The sequence below is a fragment of the Mastigoproctus giganteus genome, chromosome 5, assembly GCF_048544385.1.
Source record: "Mastigoproctus giganteus isolate SK-2022 chromosome 5, ASM4854438v1, whole genome shotgun sequence".
NCBI classification, from domain to species: domain Eukaryota; kingdom Metazoa; phylum Arthropoda; class Arachnida; order Uropygi; family Thelyphonidae; genus Mastigoproctus; species Mastigoproctus giganteus.
Window position 1 is genome coordinate 205,693,288 of NC_143579.1, and position 25,768 is coordinate 205,719,055.

At 38.9% G+C, this 25,768-nt stretch overlaps 1 protein-coding gene across 1 annotated transcript in view; it reads left to right on the plus strand.

Annotated features, from left to right (window-relative positions):
- The first annotated feature begins 1,881 nt into the window (after window positions 1–1,881).
- Window positions 1,882–25,768, plus strand: part of LOC150086029 (uncharacterized) — a 125,228-nt gene continuing 101,341 nt past the window's right edge. The window contains exon 1 of the mRNA XM_090373663.1: window positions 1,882–2,033. The gene's annotated coding sequence lies outside the window, so the exon portion shown is untranslated. The remainder of the gene's footprint in view (window positions 2,034–25,768) is intronic.

The window sequence follows — 25,768 nt, forward strand, 5'->3', positions numbered from 1 at the left end:
TCGTTTATCTCATACCTTCTGCAAAAGGTTTTGGTGTGATTCCCCACGCCTTCCGAAGTTCAGGAATATAGACCTTTTCTTAACAATTTCTTCATAATTTGTTATGGAAATTTGTTCTTCATGGCTGATTGGTTAATGAGTCTCAGCCAAAGGTGGTAGAGTTTTTCATCCGCCAAACATAAAATCAGTCCACAGCAGAGATAGATTGGCCATACGACTTACCGAGGAAACTCTGATGAGTGGAGGCCGGTGTGATTTTGGCTATAACCACTAATATGAGGAGACCACTACAAGTTTTCCTCGGTAAGAATTTTTAACCGAGTCCGCCTGTGGTCTACAGAATACATGTAACTTACAGCCACCACCGATGCCTCATGGCTTTGTTGTCTACGTACATATTCTAATACAACTCACTCAAATAAAATGATTGATATCATTACAGAATATAACATAACATAACAAGATCTAGAAAAATTTGGGCGGATGGGCTGAGAAATGGCAACTGAAGTTTAACATTGACAAATGCAAATACTGCATCTCGGTAGAAATAACTCTAGAGAACGTACCAACTGTGTCGTACTACACTTAGGGTGGTAGAAAATGAAAATGATCTGGGAGTAATTGTGCAGTCAGGTGTGAAGTTTTCTGAGCAATGCAGCCAGGCTGCCAGAGTAGGTCATGAGTTATTGTCAATGCTATACAGGAATTTTGCTAGTAGGGAAAGGGAGGTGATTGTCCCTTTGTATAAGGCAATGGTGAGGTCACACCTTGAGTACTGCATACAGGTCTGGAGGTACTGCACCATGAGTATTGCATACAGGTCCTCATTTTAGGGTTGCTTGAGTTTAGGGTGTAGAGTTGCTTGAGCGACTCTACACCCTAAACTCAACACCCTCATTTTAGGGTGTAGAGTTGCTTGAGCGTGTACAGAGAACGACTCTACACCCTCATTTTAGGGTGTAGAGTTGCTTGAGCGTGTACAGAGAAAGGCAGCAAGATTGATGAGGGGAACGAAGGGGTCCTATTACCAAGAAAGGCTTAAGTTCTTCAAATTGTAACGGCTGGAGATAGGCACCTGCGAGGTGATCCGATCGAGGTGTATATGGCCTTGCTTGGTTTGAGCAGGCTCAATGCTGATGGGATACTTCCTCTTGCTCAGATTACAAACCTGAGGGGACATAAATTCAAATCGAGGAAAGACAGTTGCAGAACAGACGTGTGCGGAAATTTACCTTTAGCCAGTGGGTGGTTAATTGCTGGAACAAACTTCCATCTGTTGTTGTGGAAGTTGATAGCTTAAATAAATTCAAGGAGGAACTGAACAAACTTTTAGATGGAATGGATATGTGCTTATGAAGAATCAGCCAAAAAAAAAAAAAAAATTGTTTTTTTTTTTGTTTTTTTTTGGCTGATGGTTCATAAGTTCATACACTTGCTTTCTTGAGTCACATGCCTCCATTACTTCTACTACTCTACGACTACTACACTATACAGTATTATTATTTTTAACTTTTTGTCGAGTTTATTTTATTCTATTATTTTTTAAAGCCACTACTGTTTCAATATTTCACCACGGGAGGGAGCAGTTTCGCTAAGTTAGAGCAATTTCCGCCATAATGTTGCATATTGTGTTATTAATTAATATGCGGTGTTTACGTATTAAATAACCATGCAGTGTGATATATTTCTGGTATCCTGCTTTAGTGCTGGCTCATTAAGAAGCGATATAAGTTTCTCCGTATTGAGTTCTGTAATGTGTTATGTGAGGCAATCTCTAAAGAAATTTAATAATAATGAATAAGAATTGCTGCATTGAACAAATATCGTTTTATGTCATGCTGTGTATATGTTTGGCAAATGAATTAACAATAATCAATTCAGTTGTGAATTTGTTGCTATGGTAAAGAGGTGCGACAATAGCAACGAACTCATTCGAGCAAATCAATAAACTTGGAATGTTAGGTTTGTCGTCATGGTAACGCCGTGAATGGTTCTTGCTGGGGTATCGGAAAACTGTTATTTCATATAATCAGGTTGGTGACTTTTTTTTTTTTTTTTTTTTATGTTACACCTGGCTGATAAAGTATCAGTCGCTTTTTTCTCTGGAAATGATTCAGATATATTTCGATGTTTATTATTTTTTTTTCTTTCTTGAAAGTCAATTTTATGTAACGATAATGTCGACATTTGATTGATTAATGACAGGAAATTCATGCAGCTAGTAAAGATAACGATCGAGTGTCATTAGAAGCAATCAAAGTAAAAAAATACAGCTTTTAATTTTAAAAAAGCTCTGTAAATGAGGCTGGACCTAATATAATGCAATACGCAGCACTAGATATGAATTGCATATGAGATATTAATAATGGGATGGCACAGACGGTAATGTGATTATTTTTCTTTAATGTCTAGTACAGCTGCTATTTCTTGCAATACTGTGGAGCTCTGTTGTAGTAATGTAACTAGAATTATTGTGTCTGTGGCTTAATATCATAGCTATTGCGTTTCCTGTTTTATTAAAAATTATTATTTAATTATTAAATTTATTTTTATTAAATACTGTAATAATTTAATTAAAATAAATTACAATTATTATAATAATTAATTATAAAGGTAATAATTATTAAACTATTATATTATTATTAAAGTATAACCATTTTTATATAAAAGCTTTAGGCTTTTATAATAAATGATTTGCATAACAATTGAAGTAGTAATTTTAAAATGAATTATAAATTCAGTTATTCTGAGTTTTTTTTTTTTTTTTTTTTTTTTCCCTTCAAAACAGAGGTTTCGATAGTGTGGGCCCTCTGTTGGAACACATGGTGTGTGTGTGTGTGTGTGTGTGTGTGTGTGTGTGTGTGTGTGTGTGTGTGTGTTTTTGGGGGGGGGAGTGTTGCTTTATTTAAATTTTATTTCATTTTTTTTTTCATCATTCACCCATTTATTTCCATCGTCACCCCGAACATTTTGATAAATGTGGCCCCGGGTTACATTTATCAAATACACACAGGGATGGCTAGCCATGACTGGCCATAAGGTCCACGGAGTAAAGCCTCGGTGGGCCAGTGTACTTTGGGTTCCGCTTTACAGGCGAACACACGAGACAATTACACAAATGTGCTTTAATTAATTTATTTATTCTTGCATATTTTTCGTGTCATCATTTATTACGTTAAATTTCTAGGAGAAGAGTAAAATAGTAAAAGAAACATGATTTAATTATTAAAATATATGAAATTCCATGTATTAATCCATTTTAATGCTATTACTTTTTTGATTAATTATAATTTTATATATTATTAATGTAAATATTCTGTTGTTCATTATATCAATCATACAATAAACGTTTATAATAAAAATATATAATATATATGCATATTTTTATTTATTTATTATTTTTTTTAATTTGGCTGTTGGGCCGACCATGCATGGGACCGGTTGTACCAAAGCTCGATGGGGAAGTTCCGGTCCGCCCCTGCATACATACTATAGCTCAGTGACGTCCAAAATGATTCAGATAGGAGTAGGAGTAGTCCGTTGAAGGCCTAGAGCAAAATATGAATATTATACGGGAAAAAACGAAAAAAAAAAAACTTTCTCCGTTCTCTCTCTGCCTAAATATATTAATAAAATAAATTTAATTAAATTATAACACTAATATACTAGGTATATACAGGGTGTCGCAAAAATATCGGTACAAACGTTTAGGGGCGGTAGGTAACATCTAAAGGAATGTGAATCGCATAGGAACCCATAACCGGAAACGTCACCGTAAGTCGGTAGACTGCGCGGTAGTCGCCGCACGAAGAGCATGCATCGATATACGAACTGTGAGCTGGCAGACATGCACCTAGTGTATGGATTAGCAGAGGGCAATGGACGAGCCGCTCAACGAATTTATGGAGAACGCTTCCCAGACAGACATGTACTGGACCACCGTTTGTTTGCGCGTGTGCATCAAAATTTGTGCGATTATGGATCATTTAGAGGTAACAGGAGTAGTGCGGGCAGACCACATTCGACGCGAACTCCCGCCATGGAAGAAAGTGTGTTGAATGCCGTCCAGAATAATTCTACTACCAGCACACGTGCCGTTGCCTCTGCCTTAGGAGTGTCTCGTTGCAGTGTACAGCGTGTCTGGCACGACGATTCCTTACACCCCTTTCATCTCCAAAGGGTTCAGTTACTGCTCCCCAAGATCATCCTGCACGTGTGGTTTTTGCGCAGTGGTTTCTCCAAGAAAGTGTTCAAGACTTGAATTTTCCAGCCTATGTTTTGTTCACGGATGAAGCTTATTTCACTCGGGAAGGCTTATTCAATCAGCACAATGCTCATGTGTGGGCTCACGACAACCCACACGGTGTGCGCCCCCATGCGGCACAACATCGCTTCACAATAAATGTGTGGGCAGGTATGGTCGGTGACTGCTTAGTCGGCCCGTACCTGTTACCATCCCGCATGAACTCCGCTAAATATCGAATCCTTCTTGAACACGCTCTGCCAGGGTTACTTGACGATGTTCCAACAAATGTGAGATGCAACATTTGGTTTCAACATGACAGGGTGCCTGCCCATTATGGAAGTTGTGTTCGTGACAATTTGAATAGGCGTTTTGGGCATCGATGGATTTGCCGTGGTGGACCCGTTGGCTGGCCTCCATGCTCACCTGATTTATCGCGCCTTGATTTCTTTCTGTGGGGGGCGCTCAAATCTATCGTGTATGAATCGCCTGTGGAGACGGAAATGGATCTCGTGGCGAGACTCGTCTGCGCTGCTGCTACTGTCAAAGAAACTCCAGGTGTGTTCGACCGTGTCCGCCAATCCATGCTGCTGCGTCAGTGTCACGCATGCATCGTGTCTCATGGTGGAACCTTCGAGCATCTGTTGTAACATCATGAAATGCATCCATCTCGTACTCCATTGTTAATATTATGTCAAATAAATGTTTGCCACTAATTATTGTCTTGTGTCATTTCTGCTTCTTGTGCCTCTGCTACTATTTTCCCGTGATGTTTCCGGTTATGGGTGCCTATGCGATTCACATTCCTTTAGATGTTACCTACCTCCACTAAACGTTTGTATAATTATGTTTGAGACACTCTGTATACTTTTAGGTAAATATACTTTCAATATACATTTTTCACTTAACGAATGGGCAAATAAGTTTGTTACAAATGTATAAAACATTGGGAAATTAAATTAGTATAAAATGCAAATTTAAATTAAAAAATATCAAATTCATTAATTGAAATAAAAATTCATAAACACTAATATTTAATTATACTTAGTTGAAAGGGAGGAACTTTAAGTGGTCTGTCATTTTATTATGAAAAGAAATAAAGTTCTTTATTGAAATGTTACCACTGCACTCTTTTTTTTTTTTTTTTTTTATGAAACCCCCAAACACGAGAGGTATGTATTAGAACCTATAGTACTTAGTACAGTGCTTGGGTTGAAGGTTGAGAAGACGAAAGAAGATATTTGTTGACATTGGAGTTGATCTTCTGTAGATTGTAATTTTCAGGAAAGACGTGTGAAGGAAGGTTGTTCCAGAAAACGGCAGTTGAATGAATAAACGAGGAAGATGAAAAGTTGGTTCTGTGAGTTTGAAGTTGGGCAGTAAATGGATGTTGGCTGGTAGCAGCACGTGTTCGGACTATTTTGAAAGAGAGAGCGAGAATTATAGAAGCCAATTCAGAAGAACAGTGCCCATGGAAGTATCTGTAGAGAAGGCATGCAGCAGAACAGTATGTCTATGAGACAGCGAGCGGAGAGACTCGTTAGAGATGAGTCATTAATTAACCAACCTACCCTCTTCTGAATGGAATCTAGAAGCCTGAGAGAGGTTTTGGAGGCACCGCCCCAGATGTGGGAACAGTAGTCCATGGTAGGGCGAATTTGCGATTTGTACAGAGTGAACAGCTATTTGGAAGAAAAATATAACGTCCAGAGCGAAAGAGAAAACCAAGTTTTTCAGATGCAGAGGAAGCAATATTTGTAATGTGCTTGTGCCAAGATAGATTAGAAGTCAGGGTAATCCCCAAAAGAGATATATCATTTTGTCTAGAAATCGGAGTGTCATCAAAGATAAGCATAGGAGCAGAAGAATCCTTTTTGCGACATATAAGACAAGACTGAGTTTTAGAAAGATTGAAATCAACTAAGTTGTCTCTGCCCCACTGGAGAATTACCTGGAGGTCGGCATTTAAGGAATTGGTAGCGGGTATTCGAGAAGTTGAAGCTGACTGAGCCGGGCACGGTTTCTCAAAATGGAAAGTGGAATGCAAGGTGCTATCATCAGCAAAACTATGGATAGGATTTCCAGTCAATTGAAGAAGGTCATTAATATTCATTAGGAAAAGAGTGGGGTAAAGAACTGAACCTTGGGGGACACCAGCATTAGTGGAGAAGTTAAAAGACAGAGAGCCATCTACCATTACCCTCAGTGAACGATCAAAGAAAAAACTGGATAACCAATTACAAAAAACAGTTGGCAAACCATAAGATGGAAGCTTGTTTAGAAGACCTTTATGCCAAACACGATCGAAAACTTTTGAGATGTCAAGAGCAACTGCTTGCGTTTCACTGAATTTTTCCATTGAATTTGTCAATAAATGGGTAACATAAGCCAGAATATCACCAATGTATCGACACTGACTGAATCCATACTGGCGATCGTTGATCAGACGGATGGTTTCTAGGTAGTTTAAGAGTTGATAGTTAATTGATTTCTCCATTACTTTAGAAAGAGTAGAAGTAATTGGAATGGGACGATAATTGGATGGAAGGGATTTGTTATCCTTTTTAGGAACTGGCTGGATATGAGCAAGCAGAAGGAAAAACACCTTTGGAATAAGAAAGTGAAAAAGGCAGCAAAGAACAGGAGTAAGTTTAGGAGCACAGGTTTTGCGAACAAGTGGAGAAATACCATCAATATCTGTAGCTTTCTTAACATCAAGATTCGTCAAAATCCTTCTGACATCTTTTTGATGAAAGACCACAGGAGGCATTGAATGGAGCGTGTTGGGAATGGTGGGCAGTGTCTTACTAAGATCATTAATACATGAGTTGGAAGAAAAATGCGATGCTAGCTGGTCAGCTTTATCCTTAGCTGAAGTGAACAGAACCATCTGGTTTTGACAGAGGTGGGAGCAGAGATGGGCAAAAGTTGCGACCAATAGCTTTGGCAAGAGACCAGAATGCTCAGCTACCATTAGGGCAAGAAGAAAGTTTTCTACTCTTAGCCTGTTCAAAATCTAGTTTGGACTGATTAATAACTGCTTTACAATTGTTGCGAGCTTTGGTGTTGGCAGAAAATGAAACTGAAGAATTGGAAACAAGCCAATTACGATATGCAACATTCTTCTCTTGAACAGCCTTACCACATTTATTGGAAAATCACGGTTGAGATAAAAGACGAGATTTTAAAGTGGAGTGTGGGATAAAGGAAGCCATTCCTACAAGAATAATTTCACTGACACGATCTGAGCAAATGTTGACATCAGAAGTTTTGAAACAGTGATCCGACCAAGGAAAAGAAGAAAAGAAATCTCGCAGATCATCCCATTCTTGTAATGCCAAACAACACGAGGTTGGGAATATCCATGAGATAGAGGCTCCATTGGAGAAGAGACAATCACCAAGTTGTGATCTGAGGTGCCTAAAGGACCACTCACTTCGACCATATAGTTAAAAGGGTTGTTTGTGATAAAAAGATCAAGTGTGTTGGCTTTACGGTTGGGATTGTCTGGTATTCCTGTAGGTAAATGAACAATCTGTGTAGGGTCATTAGTTATTGCAAAAGCCTCAGTATCTCGACCAGCTGGGTCGGTGTGACTAGGGCCTGTGGAAGCTGGCCTGCAGAGCCTGCATTGCAGACTCGGGCCACTACATGGTGGGCGCCGTTTCGAAGTGTTAGTATGAAGTTTAGTATGTTTGGGGGCGAAATGTTTGTTTCCATTATATTTGTTCGTGCAGATGTGGGAAACCACAGGTGGCGCCTGAACCTAAATACTACTATGCCACTATGGCCATTTCGTTCTCTCGACCTTAACCAGGCCAGGACTGACGCCATGGATCGTAAAGTATGGAAGAACATCACAGAGCAAGTCCGAAACCCTGCGGCACCTACAGCAGCATACTGGTTGCGTGGCCAACCGCCTCCCCCAGCTGCCAGCTAAGGACCAAGAAGAAGAAGAAGAACCTTTAGAAATAGTGTTGGTCCTTAAGTTTTGCACACCAGTGTAGGTGTGAAAAATAATGTGTACATACTGAATTACATAAACATATCAATTAAATAATGGACCATGTAACCATGGGCTTGAATTTATATTGATTATCACATCTTAGCCTGAAATGAATCATAATTACCAGTCATTCAGCACAATTCAAGAAGACATGTAATATCAGTATCTCATCATCTCATCATGTTAGATTTTATCACACGGAGAATTCAGTAATCAATAATTGTTGATAAGTTCTTGCGGTAACATCGTCCATTCCTCTGTCAGCGCCAATTGTACTTACATACACAAGATTATTGATGCAGCTGATAATTGATCATAATTAGATGCGCGCACGGTTACTTATCAGTCCACAAAAGTCACAGAGAGCCGCCACACTTTCAGTTCAATATGCGCATGCATATTCGCAGATTGAATTCAATTCAGCGCTGCAATATATTCTAGTAATTAGCTGGAGGAAATGCTACAAAAAAAAAGTTGGGTTACCCGATGTCTGTAATTCAGCAGCTTATATAGTATAGATGGCTGTTTTTATAAATTTATATATTTTTTTCTGGTAGTTGTTGGCGCATCGGCTTCTGTGGCCATAATGCACCTCCCAAGGTTTTTGCAGTATTTTGATCCAAACCAGAAGCGGGATTCGAACCCGCGACCTTTGGGTGGCCAGGCAGGCAGGCAGGCACTTTACCCACCCGGCATAAATTTATATATAAAAATTTCCTAAAATCTTAAACACGTACCGTGTTGTGCTGTTGAAAATTCCCCTAATTTTAGATTTTAGAACCATTTGAAGTTACCTGAGGAAACCACGAAGAGGTGGTTCTGACTCTCCTCTTAATTTTTTTGGTTATATATATATATGTTTTGTTTTTGTTTTTTTACATTTTTTTGCTGTATATTTTTAAAATTTTTTGCTATATATTTTTTTACATTTTGTATCTTTTATATTTTATTTTATTTATTTATTTTTATATGCTTTACTTTAGAAGTCCGAAATCCGAGATTTACCAGTTTTCTTTGGGTAAAAGCCTGAATTATATTTCCGATTTTTACTACTCTCATACGGTAAATCCTTACATTTTCGAGTTCATTTTACCAAATGGTGAAGGTGATTCTTAAAACAAACAATTCAAAATAAGTAAAATTAATTATCTTTTAAGTAAAGTAAATATTTACGTATTTATGATGTTTTTCCTTTCTTTATATTCTAATGCTAGACTAAATCTTCGGATTGTTCGCCAATATGACAGTGCGATATTATTATTATTGCTCTTATATTATTTCTCCCTGATTGGGGTTTCCACCTCGTGTTGATAAAATAAAACGTATTTATACGTTTTATTTAAAACGTATTCTGTTGATAAAATAAAACACTTAAAGAAGCTTTGGACACTGTGTGTGTCTCTTGCTCAGCTATGAATACATAAATACGTTACTATAGCTATATAATATCGGTGTAGATATACCATAGACAACTCAAAGAAAAACTACGATCGTAGTGTGAAAGGCATCATTTCATCTGTATCTCATATTGTGCTCATCCTTCACAAAGAGCTACCAAGTATTGCACTACCTCGAATAAAGAACGTCTCACTAATAGAGAAGACTATTGTTATTTATTCTCGGTGGGCACCACCACCCAGACGGCACCGTTTCAAAGCTAGTTGGCTTTTCATCGGTTGGTGCTTTTCATACTACGATCGTAATTCTTCTTTAAGAGTTGACTATGGTGTATTTACACCGATATTATATAGATATAGAATCTTAAACTCTTAAAATATTATGCTTTGTTGCATTTAGTTTATTTAAATAAATATGTTACATGGAAATCAAGAATGGTCATGGTCATGTTGATAAACATAGCGCGTGACCAAGCTTAAACAGAAGCTTGTTTTACCACAGTTTTACGTCTCCCATTGGCTGAATAAATATCACTAGGAGCTCAGGACCCTGATTGTGCCAAACCCATACTCACCAGATGTGAGCCCCTGGGGTAATATGAAAGGTGACGGCTCTGTGTCCGAATTTCCGACCAGTGAGTTTTGCACGGACTGATGCTGCAAGCTTATGCAGCATCAGCCAAAAAAAAAAAATAAATAAATAAACTCCCATTTCACCCCTCCATTCGTTCCAAATGCCTATCGAGCCCAGCCTTAAATTTATTTAGGCTATCAACTTCCATAACAAAAGATGGAAGTCTGTTCCACCAATAAACTACCCACTGGCTAAAGGCAAATTTCTGCACATCTATTCTACAACTGTCTTTCCTCAATTTGAATCTGTGCCCCCTCAGGTTCTTAATCTGAGCAAGAGGAAAAATCCCATCAGCATTCAGCTTGCTCAACCCATTCAAGGCCTTATACACCTCAATGAGATCACCTCGCAAGTGCCTACTCTCCAGGCGCTGCAATTTGCACAACTTAAGCCTTTCTTGGTAAGAGCACTCCTTTGTTCCCCTCACCAATCTTGTTGCCCCTTCTTTGCACTCGTTCTAGCAACTCTACATCCTTCCTAAAATGAGGCCTCCAGACCTGTACACAGTACTCTAGGTATCGTCTGGCCATTGCTTTGTATAACGGGATAATCACCTCCCTGTCCCTGCTAGCAAAATTCCTATATATCATTGACAAGACTCCATTACCTTCCCTGGCAGCCCGTCTACACTGCTCAGCGAACTTCATATTTGGCTGCACAAGTACTCCCAGATATTTTTCACTTTCCACTTTCCTGAGTGTAGTACCACACAGTTGGTACTACACCCAGGGAAGTGGAAAGTGAAGGGAAGTGAGAAACGTACCACACAGTTGGTACGCTTCTCTTCGGTTATTGCTACTCTTATGCAGTACTTTGCATTTGTCAAAGTTAAACTTCAGTTGTCCCTTCTCAGCCGATTTGCCCAACTTACCTAGGTCCAGTTGGTGTAGCATACTGTCTTTACTGTTGTTAACAATCCTGCCAACCTTTGTATCATCTGCAGATTTGGACATTAAACCTGATATACCTTCATTAATATCATTGATGAAGGTATATCAGGTTGGCAATAATATCGTTGATAAAGGTATATCAGGTTGTATACAAAATAACAATGAGCACAATACTGAACATTGGGGAACTCCACTAATAACATTTGTCCACGAAGAGCAGTGTCCATTGATTACCATTCTCTGTCGTCTCCCACTTAACCAACCCTTTATCCATTGTAGCAACTTACCCTTAATGCCATACCTCTCCAATTTGTACAGCAGTCTTCCATGTGCAACAGTATCATAAGCTTTCCTGAAATCCAAGTATATGATATCAAAATTATGTTTGGCATTCAGTTCCTGTGTAACCACATCATAATATCCAATCAAATTGGTCAGGCAAGATCTTCCTTTAACAAACCCATGCTGTGTCTTAGCTATTACTGCATTCTTGTCTAGATGATCCTGCAATGCTTCTTTAACCAGTTATTCCATTATTTTCCCCGGAACACAAGTTAAAGTAACAGGTCTATAGTTACTTGTGTCACCTTTTGAACCCCCTTTGTGAATTGGTGATACATTTGCACCTCCAGTCCATGGAGACTGGAGGTGTGTGTGCTTTGAGTTCAAAGAAGCTCTCATAATTATGCTAAGTGTTTGCTTACTTCCTTTGCTGCCTCCTTTAATATAACTGGATAGATCCCGTCTACCTCCAGGTGCCTTTTTTATGTTTAACTTCAACAATTTCTCCTCCACTTTGCTCTCGGTTATTACAAAATCACTTAGCTCCCTGTTAGAATTTGATAAACTTCTGGCACTCCCCTCATTAAATAGCTACTCATGTGTGAATGTAGATGCAAAATACTCATTCAGTTTATCAGCTACCTAAGCATGATCATCAATAGTCAGCCCATATGTTAAATGGTCCAAACTGATATATCCATTTCCTTCTAGAGTTTACATAATTAAACTCTTTGCTGTTTTTCTTTGCAACCTTTGCTAAGGATTTCTCTTAATCTGCCTTCGCCTACCTAACCTCCTTTGTGATTTAATTACAGACTAGTTTATATCTACCATAGGCTTCTGTGTCACCTGATACTTTATATGCATCCCAATCATTTTTCTTCTCTGCCACGAGCCTCATTAGTTCATCTGACCCTCCTCACCGACAGAAGCTTGAACATCATGCTCAAATTACGCACATTGAAATGCTACATCTGGCCAATGCTGCTCTACGGTGTAGAAACCTGGACTCTAACATCAGCCACTACAAAAAAGCTCCAGGCCTTCGAAATGTGGCTCTACCGAAGAATGCTGAAAATTCCGTGGACAGCCAAGATAACCAACGCACAGGTCCTGCAGGACATGCACACGGAACGGGACCTGCTCAAAACCATCATCAGCAGGAAATGCAAATACCTAGGTCACATCGCTAGGAACCAACAAAAATATCACCTACTACCACTCATCCTGGAGGGAAAGATCGAAGGCAAGAAACGCCCAGGCAGACCGAAAATGGCATGGCTAGATAACATCAACACCTCATGACAACAGCACAAATTCTACACGCAGCGCTAGACAGAGAACAATATCAAAACGAAGTCGCAAACGCCATTCGGCAGCATTAAAGAAGAAGAAGAAGACCTCCATTTAGGCCCAAACCTTGGACAGTATTTCTTAGTTGGAATGAAAAGCCTAGTAGCCTCCAAAATTAAATCCCTGAAGGCTTCTCATTTTGAATTCAACGTTGGTAACATCAACAGTTGATCCCACTGTAAAGAATTTAAAAACTGTCTGAGACCCCTGTAGTCACTTTTATGAAAGCAAAAGAAAGCCCTTCCTTTTAGCCTTGATGGTAGTTACATCTTTAAGTAATTTCCACATCATTACATTGTGATCAGATCAAGTGTTTTACTCCCTCTGGTTGCCTCTCGAACATGTTGCTGTAGAAAACAGTCATCCAATAAATCCACAAAAGTCTTGCTAGTGTGCGAGTGACAAATCCACAAGTTCCAATCAATATCTGGAAAGTTAAAATTCCGCATTATAAGACATTCTGGTTTACTGGACCACTCTATTTCTCTGCACAATTGTTCATTATACTCATCAGATTCATTAGGCCTATAACACACATTTACTCTCATTTTCCTTTCCTAGTGCTTATTTCACACCAAACAGACTCAACATTGCATTGTTCACCAACATCAATTGCATGCACTTCCTTAGATTTTGTGTTTCTTAGCTAACAGAATAACCCTTCCTATTCTGTCTATTCTTTCTGTACACATTGTACTCCCCAAATTCCAATTCTGCATTGCTTATGTCTGTGTGACACCAAGTCTCTGATATCCCAACAATATCCGCCTTTGATGTCTTGACTAGCACTTCAAGCTCATCAAATTTATTAACTTTACTCCTAGCATTGGTGTACATGCAAGTATACATGAACCTGTTTCTATTCTTAGTTACCCTAACACAGCCCATGTATTTGTTTGTTCCAGTATGACTCCCAGCAGTCCGGGAAATCTCCATTACCTTGCTTTCCAAACTGCTGCTCATTCTAATAGAAGCAGTGCAAGAATCACTTTTGCTTCTGCTTGCGACCACTGTTAATCTTTTAGTCTGTGTGTCCCCCAAGCTAGCAGTTTTCCTGCTCACCTAACACTGTCTCGATAGCATCAGCAAATATTCTTACTCCCTATCTATTTAAGTGTACCCCATCCCTTTATAAGCAGTCTCTCCTGTCAACCAGCACAGACCAGGCTGAAAAAATTCTACCCCTTAATCCTTGTACAATCTCTTTCCAGGGCTGAATTGATCAACAAGGCTCTCATCATATACTCCCTTCTATTGTGTCTGGACAGAATTGCAGACACTTTCACATTCAACCTTAATTCGTGACTTTTTTTTCAACATTGACCTGTACTTGTTGAGTAAATCTGCAGTTCTCTTACTCTTAATGTCATTAGTTCGAACGTGTACAATGTTGGAACTGGTGATATTAGTTCAATCCTTTTTAAAAATCAGTTACAATTCTAGCTGGTTTCAGTTCATATTCGACGTCATTGCAAATGCCATGATTTTTTCAAAATAAAATAAGTTATTCTTTTTTTTTTTTTTTTATCACGCAACGAAGGAAATTCAAATAGAAGTCAGGTCCGGTCCTAGAGTTTCGGAAACCTGGGTGCGAGAATGAATGTTGATAAAAAGCACAGCAACGAAGAATTCCCCTTACGTCGATTGAGGATTTGGTTCCCTTTTTGTCCGAGGCTCGGGTGCATTGCATTGTCAGCAGCTTATTAATTTGTAATTAATTAATCGTAATTAATTATCGTAATTAATGAACCAACGTAGTTGGTTGCATTAATTACGATACAGTGTTCGAGTAAACTGTCCGTTACGCACGATGTCTAATACTGTACTGAGTGATGACTAGACTTCGCATAAATGCATATAACGCAAATATTACAAGCAATATACTTGATATTTTCTTTAAAATGTTGATCTCTGAACTACGTAACAAGTCACTGTACTGCAATTAAATTAGCGTGCGAGAAAATTTCGCTAAGCGTGGTAAAATTTCTCAAGTGGGCGTGGGAAACGTTGTAATGCTATTTTGCTATTCATTTTCAAGCTATCGACTCCATCAAATGAAACGATTTCGTTAAATATGCCAAAAATGCGATCTGTAAAAGAGCGTTATAGTGATCTGTGACAGCGTTATAGTCAGATACGGGTTATAATATAAGAACAGCGTTATAGAGAATCAGCGTAAAGGGAACCGAGTCATAACGGGGCCTGCTGTACTGTAACCGGTCTACGCTACTGTACTCAGGTAATCCTTCCCCAGGTGCTTATTTTCCGAGGTACCATTGGCCCCGAGTTCGTTTTTATGGTTGATAACGCCACACCCCATCGCACTACAGCTGTTGATATGCTTTTTGGAAAGTGAGGACATTGTTCATAAGGATTAGCTTGCCCGTTTTCCCCCCAATCTAAATCTCACCGAACACATATGGGACACTCTGGGGGAGACGCTTAGCGGCACGTCCACACCCACCATAAAATCTTCACCAGATGAAGATGGCGCTGACAGAGGAATGGACGAAGTTACCCCAAGAACTTATCTACAACATTGTTCTAAGTATGGACAGGCGGTGCAAAGCCTGCATCGACATAAGGGGTGGCCATATCTCCTACTGAGGAGCACCTCTTCCCTTTGTTCCATCTTTGGCAGTGATGCATCTGTATCATGGCAGCCAGTGCTATGTTGCCATTTTTGAATAAAGTCCCTCTGTACCGTTTTGTTTCCGTTGTTGTGTCGGTGTTGTTTCCTTCATCATTTCTGTACCTCACGAGGTTCCTTTGGTATGCTTTTCCCATATCCAGGCCACTCCTATGAAAAGCTACAGGTGAAAACCTGATTGGTCCTTAAATTTTGCACACCAGTGCAAAATGGCAACACAATGTATAAAAACAAGGAATTTAAAAAATGCGTATATCTTTTGATGTAGACTTGACAGAAGTAAAAGATTGATATTTTCATAATCAGGACATTAATTTTGTTCAGAATGACCAACTTTCGTTCCAGAGGTATGACGAAAAAAAAATTTTGTCGTGTAGTATTATTAGAAATAACCTCTGAAGTCAGGAACTGAATATAATTAAAGTTATTTTTAAATACTTAAAACAGCTGAAATTAATTTTAAAGCTGAAATTATTTAAATATGAAATACATACATGTATTATATAATGTTGTAATAGTAATATACACTGAGTGATCACTGAATTATGACTACCCCTATGAAAGTATGTGTATTGTCAATGATATATAGGAATTTTTCTAGCAGGGATAAGGAGGTGATTATTCCCTTGTATAAGGCAATGGTCAGGCCACACCTAGAGTACTGTATACAGGTCTGTAGGCCTCATTTCAAGAATGATGTAGAGCTGCTGGAACGAGTACAGAGAAGGGCAACAAGATTAGTGAATGGAACAAAGGGGTGCTCTTACGAAGAAAGGCTTAAGTTTTGCAAATTACAGTATCTGGAGACTAGGCACCAGCGAGGTGATCTGATAGAGGTGTATAAAGCCTTGAATGGGTTGAGCATGCTCAATGCTGATGGGATTCTTCCTCTCGCTCAGAATAATCACCTGAGAGGGCATAAATTCAAATTGAGGAAAGACAGATGTAGGATAGACGTGCGGAAATTTGCCTTTAGCCAGCGGGTGGTTGGTTGGTGGAACAGATTTCCATCCCTTGTCATGGAAGTTGATAGCCTAAATAAGTTTAAGGCTCAGCTGGACAGGTATTTCGAACGAACGAACAGAGGGGTGAAGTGGAAGTGGTTTTTTTTTTTTTTTTTTTGGCTGATGCTGCATAAGCTTGCTTTCTTGCATCAAATGCCTCTACTAATGCTAATGCTAATCCTAAAAACTGAACGCAACCCGTTGACCACGTGAGGTATGAGATTGCGCAGTTAGTCGACCAACCTATCATAGATAACGTGTCAGTGGTTCAGTAGGTAGTAAAATTCCGAGCGTGATGGGTAAAAGGAAGGATTTATCGGACTTTGATAAAGGACAGATTGTCGGAGCTTGACGAGCTGGTGCCTCGATTTCACAAACAGCTGAACTGGTGGGATGTTCGATAGCCGCCGTTGTTAAAGTGTACCAGGACTGGCGTCAAAATGGTCAAACAACGACCCGACACGGCAAACTGCAAAGGTCAGCGAAAGGTCGATGTTAGAGGTGAGCGCCGTGTCCGAAAACTCGTACAGGCGAACAGGCTCAGCACTGTTGAAGAGTTGACTATCCAGTACAACATAACATGGGCCAACCCGGAACAATATCTGACATGACCATGCGTCTCACGCTCGCATGTAGGGGCTTACCAGCAGACGATCCCTACAGCATACTCTCCTAACCAAGGTTCATCGGCGTAAAAGACTCGCCTGGTGCAAAGAGCATGCAAGTTGGACGTTAGAAGACTGGAAGAAGGTGTGCTGGTCGGATGAGTCACTTAATTTATTCCACACCATAGATGGTCGTGTACAGATTTGGCATCAACACATGAGGCTCTTGATCCATCGTGCATGGTATCAAAAGTGCAGGCCGGTGGAGGCGGTTGTATTGTGTGGGGCATGTTTCACTAGCAGGAACTTGGAATCCTGGTGCATGTGGAACAACGTATCAGTGGTCTCCGCTGTCGTCAACTGCTTGCTGACTGTGTACACCCCTCTGTGTTACACTTTTTTTTTTTTTCCGAATGGAGATGCTGTCTTCCAAGATTACAATGCGCCGAGCCATCGGGCACTTGTTGTAAGAATGGTTTGAGGAACACAGTTCTGACTTCCAGCATATCGATTGGCCTCCGAACTTCCCCCGATATCAATCCCATAGAGCACTTGTGGGACACTATGGAAAGGCATGTCAAGCACTGGATACACCAATCATCTCCCTACCTGCATTGCTAGCCGCATTACACACAGCTTGGTTGGCCATACCTCCCGAACGCTTCCGATATCTTGTTGAATCAATGCCACGTCGGATAGCTGCTGTACTGAGGGCAAAAGGAAGACCTACGAAATATTAAGTAGGTGGTCATAACTCAGTGATCACTCAGCGTATTTTTATGTGTTATAATTAATTTTAGAACAGGAAGTTGAAACTTAAAACCCAACTAATAGAGATTATTATTATTATTATTATTAATGGCCATATGGTACAAGGAAGCCTAAGGCTTATGCTGCACCAGCCAAAAAAAAAAAAAAAAAAAAATTCCCAAGTTACCCCCTGAGAGGGAGAGAGAGAAGTAGAAAGGAATCACCAAGAAAGAGAAGAATGATGATTTTTTCGAATCCCTTCGAAAAAACTCATTCACGGGTTTTTAAGTTGAAATTTAAAGCACACATTAAGCCGCTTTTAGACCCGGTCACATTATTATATGTGTGTTATATTCACCATGTCCGTCCGTTCATCCTTCCGCCCGCATGTAGCAACTCAACTTGATAGAGTTTCATGAAATTTTATATTTGGGCCAAAAAAAAAAAATTGTCGAGTTATTCCGAATTTCATTAAAATCGGATCAACAGAAATCCTATATTAGATAGTTATTTCTAAGTCAGTCCGTCCACATGTAAAAACTCGACTGCCAATAAATGGACTTTGATGAAATTTTATATTCGTTCTATTAGAACGATTTTTCAAGATTTCTCAAATTTTATTAAAATCAGACCAGTAGAAATCCGGCAATTATTATTTATTTATTTATTTTATAAATGTCACATAGGCTATCCATATACCATGTATCGTAGCTGAAGCACTGGACACTGTATTATGTGTGCTACCATTCGCTGGGTGGAGGAATGAATGACTGTGTGATGTTGCGGATGCGCAGAAACAGAAACGAAATGTTTTCAGTTCGAGCATAAAAGTCATTGCTTTTTTTTTTTTTTTTTTTTTTGTTACAAATCACAATTATTACCATTTGCTAAAGCACGCCTATAATATAAGACATTGCTTACATTAACCAACGTTTTTTTCCCATGCATATCATATAGTCTACCCGTATATGGTATATTGTAGCTGAAGCACTGGATATTATGTTTGTTGCCGTGCACTGGTTGGATGAATTAATCTGCTATAGGGCAGATGCACAAAAGTGGTATGCTGTCTGTTTGCTGTTTCTTTCCAGCTTCATTTGTCATCGTCCTTTTAGTAATAGCAATTTTAGTTTCACTGTTAATAATATGTTGTCTAGGTCAGTGCTCTTTTAGAAAGATGTGTTGAGCCTTCCCAAAATTCATCAAAATCGGACAAACAGAAAAACGATAATAATAATAATAACTAGGGGGGGCTTCGTCCCCGCACACCCTTTTCTACGTAAAATGTACAGGCATATGGAGTAAGTCAAATCTTTTATACGTAAAATACACACCTGTCGGAACGCACTGGTAGATATCTAATCAGGAAGTGACCTATGTAATTATTTACCTGTGCATTAGTAGTGCGCGGCATTCTCAAGGTCGAATAAATATCACGATAAACTCCAGAACGGTGTACACCCTCCAACATTGCGGCAAGCAAAACAGTGGGAAAGCAGTGATTAACAAGTTGTGACTCCCATATTTCGACAAACGGACAGGAACAAAGCAGTGATTGGCAGACGTCACTGCTTTCCCCACCCACTGTCCTCCTAGGTTTATATGCCTTGGGTATTTTTCCCTTAATTTGCTACTGTTTTTAATCGGGAACTTGTTTTCCCATTTTAAAACAGCGGGAGGGAGTGATAAACATCCTACCTAAGCTAAGCCCCTCCTCCTCCTCGACGACACAAAACAATCAGAAAAGGGAGGTGCCTTCACCTGTCAATTATCGCCATCTTCCTCGCTTTCATTGAAGTACCTGCCAGTGTATACTATACTGGACTTCAGCCAATATCACTATATAATTATTTACCTGCGTTTACATAGGTCACTTAGGAAAAGGCCTTTTGCTTCGGGTTCCGTAATACATGAGGAATATTGTTGCATCCGAAACAGCAGGACTAAAATATTTAACTGAAATATTTACAAACTATACAAATATTTAAAATATTTACAAAATACTAAACTACCATATTTACAAATATAGAATATTCATTAATATACAAAAAACATTACAATGAACATCAAATGTTAGACAGTGAATCATGTGCACGAGGTTGGTGAATGTTATGGAGGCAGTTGTCAATAATTAATTAATTGCATTTGTAGTGACGTAATTGCCTCGTCCTCTTCTCCCATTGGCTCGAATAAATATCACTAGAAGGAAAACTTTTTTAATCTATAGATAGATTATTATTTTTTTATCTACTGTATAATAGGGCAGATGCACAGAGAAGAAAAATTCTAGGTTTAAGCACTGCGCGTACGAAAATAGTGCTGTTGTTGTAATAGGGTTTTAGGAGCATCGGCTAAGACTAAGGCCATATTGCTCCTTATCTATTGTCTGCAAATTGCGTGTGTTCTGTTGTCAATTTTCTGTTTTCTGGAAAAACCTGAGTTTCCATGAGAAAAAACCATGATACCCTACCCTGAGACCGACTAACTCAACCACGTTGTGAAAATGGCCCATAAAAATTCCTCACCTCATCGACGGGACTCGAACTCGGGTCTTTTCCACCCAGTGTGAGGAGGACAGCGATTGTACCAACTGTGCTACCCACGAGGGCGAAAATGGTGGTGGTTTTTTTTTTTTTTGTTTTTTTTCTTTAATGTTGTTAGTTTACTAAACATATAAATAACGAAACACTACTATTTTCATTTTTTTAATCACAGAAGATTCGTGAAATGCATACATATACATTTCAATTATTATTGTATCCAGGAGGAAATAAGTAAAGTTCATTACAAAAAGTTGAGTACATATTTATTTTTTATTTAGTTCAGGTAAAGGAAAAGTTACATCCAGCCCTAGAGCGCAATCAAATGCTATGAGGGTAAACACAACTATAACAGATTAATACAATATCTATATTGGGTAATATAAAAGATACATAGATCCAATCAATAAATTAATTACAGAAGGCTAAGACAGAATATGTTCAACATAAATTCTCTAAGTACATTCAGCGTCCGTCCAAGAAGAGTGCGGGGATGCTGGCATGATACTGTAGGCTGTCCGGAACATGAGAAGGCGCGCAGATCAATCATCCTCTATCATATAAGCCGTTGAAAAAGATGGTGAAATGATAGGTCTAAAATTGCAATATTGTGAAAGTATCAGCAAAAACGTTTCATCTGTAGGCCCATTCGCGCAAATCGCCTCAGGGTTGATATTTAAGTCGTTCAGGAGTCCAATCGTGTTTGCTGGGAACATATGACTGAGCGAGCTGATTTGATTGAGGGCTTGGATCGTAGATGTTTGCCGGTTAGTAATTCTTCTATTATTCTTGGGCAGGATGATGAGGCTATCGATGCTGGGAGCATCTAGTTTACCCGAAATTAGCTGAGAGAGGGTAATTACGTTGTTATGTTGTGAGTGGTGATGACTTGCTTCTAAGGGGTGATTCCATGCAGCGAATGTATTATAGTCCTAGAGATAGTAAGGGGATGTCCTGAAGTCCTATTGAGGGATTGAAGAGGCCAATACTCAAGCCCCAATAACTGCTGCAGGTAGGTTGGAGGGGCAGAGGACCAAATTTCCAATGCTTAGAGTGCCACCGGTACCACACGAGTTCGGAAAAACTTAGTTATCAGCTTGCTATTGCCGCAGCCCACCAGTTCCTGTCGAGCTGACCAAAGGCTGCGAAGAATTTGTTTCTAGCTTCCTTGAAGTGCTCCTGAAAAGAAGGTTCGAATCCCAAACCAAGCCTAGGTCCTAGTGAGAGTTGGCAAGGTTAATGTGATATCCATTTATAGAGACGTGCATTGGGTTTATTCGAACTCTTTGTAAACATCATCCTGACAGATTTTTGGGCATTTAGCTCAAGACCAATGTATTGAAGAAAGGTGCTTCTTTTAGAGATTGTTTTGTCGCAGCTCTTTGGACAGAGAGCGCTTGCTCCCACTGATCTGAATGAATGACGCTTATAACATTGTGAGTACGTGCGGTAAGCACAGGATGCTTAGGGTGCCACCGGTACCACAGGAGTGAAAAATATTGTAGAAATAAAAAAAAAAAGTAGTAGGCTACTTTCAGAAATGACAAGAATTACTCTTTATATATTATTAGCTAATTAAATAGTAATTAATTAGAAATAGTTAATTAGTCATTCACTTTTCACTTGTATTAATTAGAAAGGAAAAATTCAATTAATTTAAGAAAAAATCGAATATGCCTCAAATATAGCCCAATGCGTACATTACTAATTCACTGACTTGGCAGACATTCCATTCGCAGCTTAGTAAAAACTGCTCACTAATCATTAATATTTACTGTTCAGTCTTCTTACTTCTAGGTCACTCTGTACTACAGATGTTTACTACCCACCATGCTTCCTTTTACTCTTTATTATACATAGAGTTTCTAAACGCGTGCGGAAAACTTTGTTTTGGTCTCAGTTTGAAATAAATTGGTGCTCGTGAAAAACAGAAAACCACACCTCTCTTCATTAATTCCAAATCTCAGCTATATCCGCGAGTTTTCTTTCTTCACTGGTTGGGAAGGAGCTAATACCTAAATAGCGTGCAAGATTTACACCACACCACAATACTCAGATAAAGAATGAATTATGCATTAATTAACTCAATTACTGACTTTTATATTTCGTATTCTTGCCGAAGAGGCTTGTTAATGTCAGTTAGCTCTGAATGAATTTGTATTTGATGTGAGTCTCTTATAGTGATGGCTGGATTATACTAAAATTTGTCTACTGTTCAGAAATTGCTCCACGTTAGTAATTGTACTTCAGCTAGTAAAATACTTTACACATAATTGGAAACTATTTTATAAAAGATTACAGAAATTAAAAAAGTGACAAAAAAATTCTATAACTTCGTGTCCGACTTTTCAGTGGCTTTAAAAATACCAAAGCGATCGTTTGGTCTTGATTAGGGCAGCAGCTCCAGAGAAATGTTGTTCACCAACTTATGGGAATCAAGCACACTAGTTTCTAAACCTTAAGAAACAGTCACAAAATGGAATATTTCTACTTTGTGACTACTCCTCAAGTAGATAATCTATGCAAAGCAAAAAATGACCAGTAATGGCAATATAACAACGAATATAGATACACAAATCATGGACGAAGATATGCTGATGGAGAATGAATTTTTGGATAGAATGGCAGTTGCTAGTCAATAAGGGTATTCCTCTCCTTTTCCCTTCATCCGATTGCAATTCAGAGTTCGCATGACTACTGTATGTTGTTGAAGATGCTCAGGTGGCAGTGATGCTTGGTCCATAAGAAAACATAAGCCGCTAAAGAGATTATGGAGGTGATTGGAAGATAGCAACCTCTAAAAGTATCTCAAGTGTTCTGTAGGACTAAGCTGAGGAGTTGTGCTGGCCGTCATGTGGCTAATAGCATTCATTTCTAGATAACAGTAAACCAGTCTCGGCAATTGTGCTTGGATGTTATCGTTCTATAAGATGAAATTTCTCCTTCTTGTACTTGTGCTAAGGTCTCACATACGGTCGAGAATGTCGTATGGTATATACAATTTTTGTGGCACTGAAAGCATATCAGGTTGGTACATCCATTCAAAGAAGTGCATGTGCAACCCAACACACTAACCCTCATATGCATTGCCGTCATTCCATATGGGTTACACGGCACGTGCCGGGCGCCCTCGGATCGGAGGAATAGCCCAAAAGTAGATATTATAGTTGAGAGTTAATCAAGCTGGCCAATCTAGCGATTCCAAAGGGTAAGTGTTTAGAGGTAAAATATTAGAGGATATTCATTTTAGAATATAAATTATAGTTCATAATTTATTCTCTAAATCGTTTCATAATATCACATCTAGTTAAGCAATTAAACTACTGAGGTGTGCTTGAGTCACATTAGTAGTGCACCCAAGAGTTTGCTCTGGGGGAGGAGTGTACTTGTCGAATGGTAAGGCCTTGTCCATAGCCAAGTGTGGATGGTGTTACTGTATCGTTCGCCCCTGTTTGGTTTGCGACGCGCTCTATCCGCACTGTTTTCAGTTTAAAAAAAAAAAGGCATCAAAGGTTGTTACGTAACACCATGTGTGCTAGTGTGATGGCTATTGCTAGTTTTAAGGTGAACACTACTCTTTGAAGAGAAACGCGACGTTATGGATAGTTTAAAAAAATATTTATATTATACTTAAATGATTATAATGGAGGGGAGCAATTAAATAACTTTTAATTTCATTGAACTGAGTAAAAGCTGCACTAGCTTGTAAGGACATCATATTCTGACGAATAGCCGATATATCACAAGGGCTTCATTACTCCTTCATTCCTGACTTTCGTAATGTAACAGACAACATGAACTCACTGTTCGTTACAGCAGAATTCTCAAGTGTGCAACATAACTGAAGATTAAACAAGTACCTTCGTCATTGAATATCGATGCTTCTAGATTTATTTTGTATAGGAAATCTAGAAGCTTTATTCGGTTTAGATGCAGCCACTGCGTGGCCCAGAGAAGTATGGAAAGATTATTGCCATGATCCTGGTGCCTTTCCGGATGGCGTGGCGCGTTATCTTCCTGGAATTAAAACCACCAAGAGAGGACTGAAAAAAAATTGTCATATTAGGGTTACCCGAGAACAACTTTAACATTTAACGATCAGAGAACACACTCAATTTATGTCCATAAACTGAGTGTGTTCTCTGATCGGTTTGCCTGTTTTTCCTGTCTTTGCAGAAAAAAACCTTGCTATTTTGCCCTGAGACGACTAACTTAGCCACAGAGTGAAAAAAAAAAAAAAAAGGTTCGTCTCGTCATTCACAGGATTTGAACCTGGGCTTTTTATTTGGTGTGGGAAAAGTTATGATTATAATAACTGTCTTATCGAGGTCCACCAGGGAGGGGATGTTAAGGTATCATTCCGTATGAGGGGATGCTATTGGTCTATTCCAGGTCCACTCTGTAACCCTTCCTTCGGCTGCCTAAAGGTCGATTTCCGTCGCTGATCATCAAAACCATTTAAATGGGACTTAAGACAGAAAAATAGAAGGGCGAACATAATTGTGCATTTTTACGTTAATTGGACTTAAAAGTATTCCGCTATGGTACCTCAAAAAAGCTGAATTCACTATTGTCACATGGGGGACCCAAAAAATTAATAAGCTAATGATTCTGGAATCTACAGTGTATTGCAGACCAGAGTTGCTAAGATTATTAGTATGTTATTGAGAAGTAGAAATGCAAAACATTAACAAGTAATAAAAAATTAATAGCATTGTTAAGGGATAGGATTAACTGTGAGAGTAGTAAGGATTTTCACCCTATTTTATGGTCGATGGCTGTGTGGTGCAACTTGGTTATACTTAATGTAAACATCAAGAGAGTGCAATCTGCATAACATATCTACTTTACAGGTAAGCTACCCATGTCAGTTTGAGGTAATTACAAATACGATCCGTATGAGACAAGAAGTTTCACCACTGAAGGAGAGAAGGATAATATTTTCAAGAACACTAATATTTACTGCAATTTAACACTTTTATACCGAACAGTGTTTATTTCGCTGTATATATTTTATTGTATAAACGATTATGAAGAATTTTTTTTTTTTTTAATATGTTCTGTCAGCAGAAATAGCTCAGTTGGGAGAGCGTTAGACTGAAGATCTAAAGGTAGGTTCGATCCCGGGTTTCAGCAGGTTTTTCTTCCTTTCTGAAAATTGCAGCGCTTGGTAAGTAGGCTCCTGCGAGTACATTTGATTGAAGTGTTTTACGCTTTAAATGGATTGATTGCCAGAACATACTTCCTTCTGGTAGGGTGGAAGTGGATAGTTTGAATAAATTTAAGAAACATTAGACAAATTATTAGAGAGGATGGAAAGGTTAGATGTGTAGTTTTTTCTTTAGTTAACGTTGGAACTAACTGAGTGAAGCTTGTTTCTTTGCATCATTTGATACCACTAATACTAAATAAAA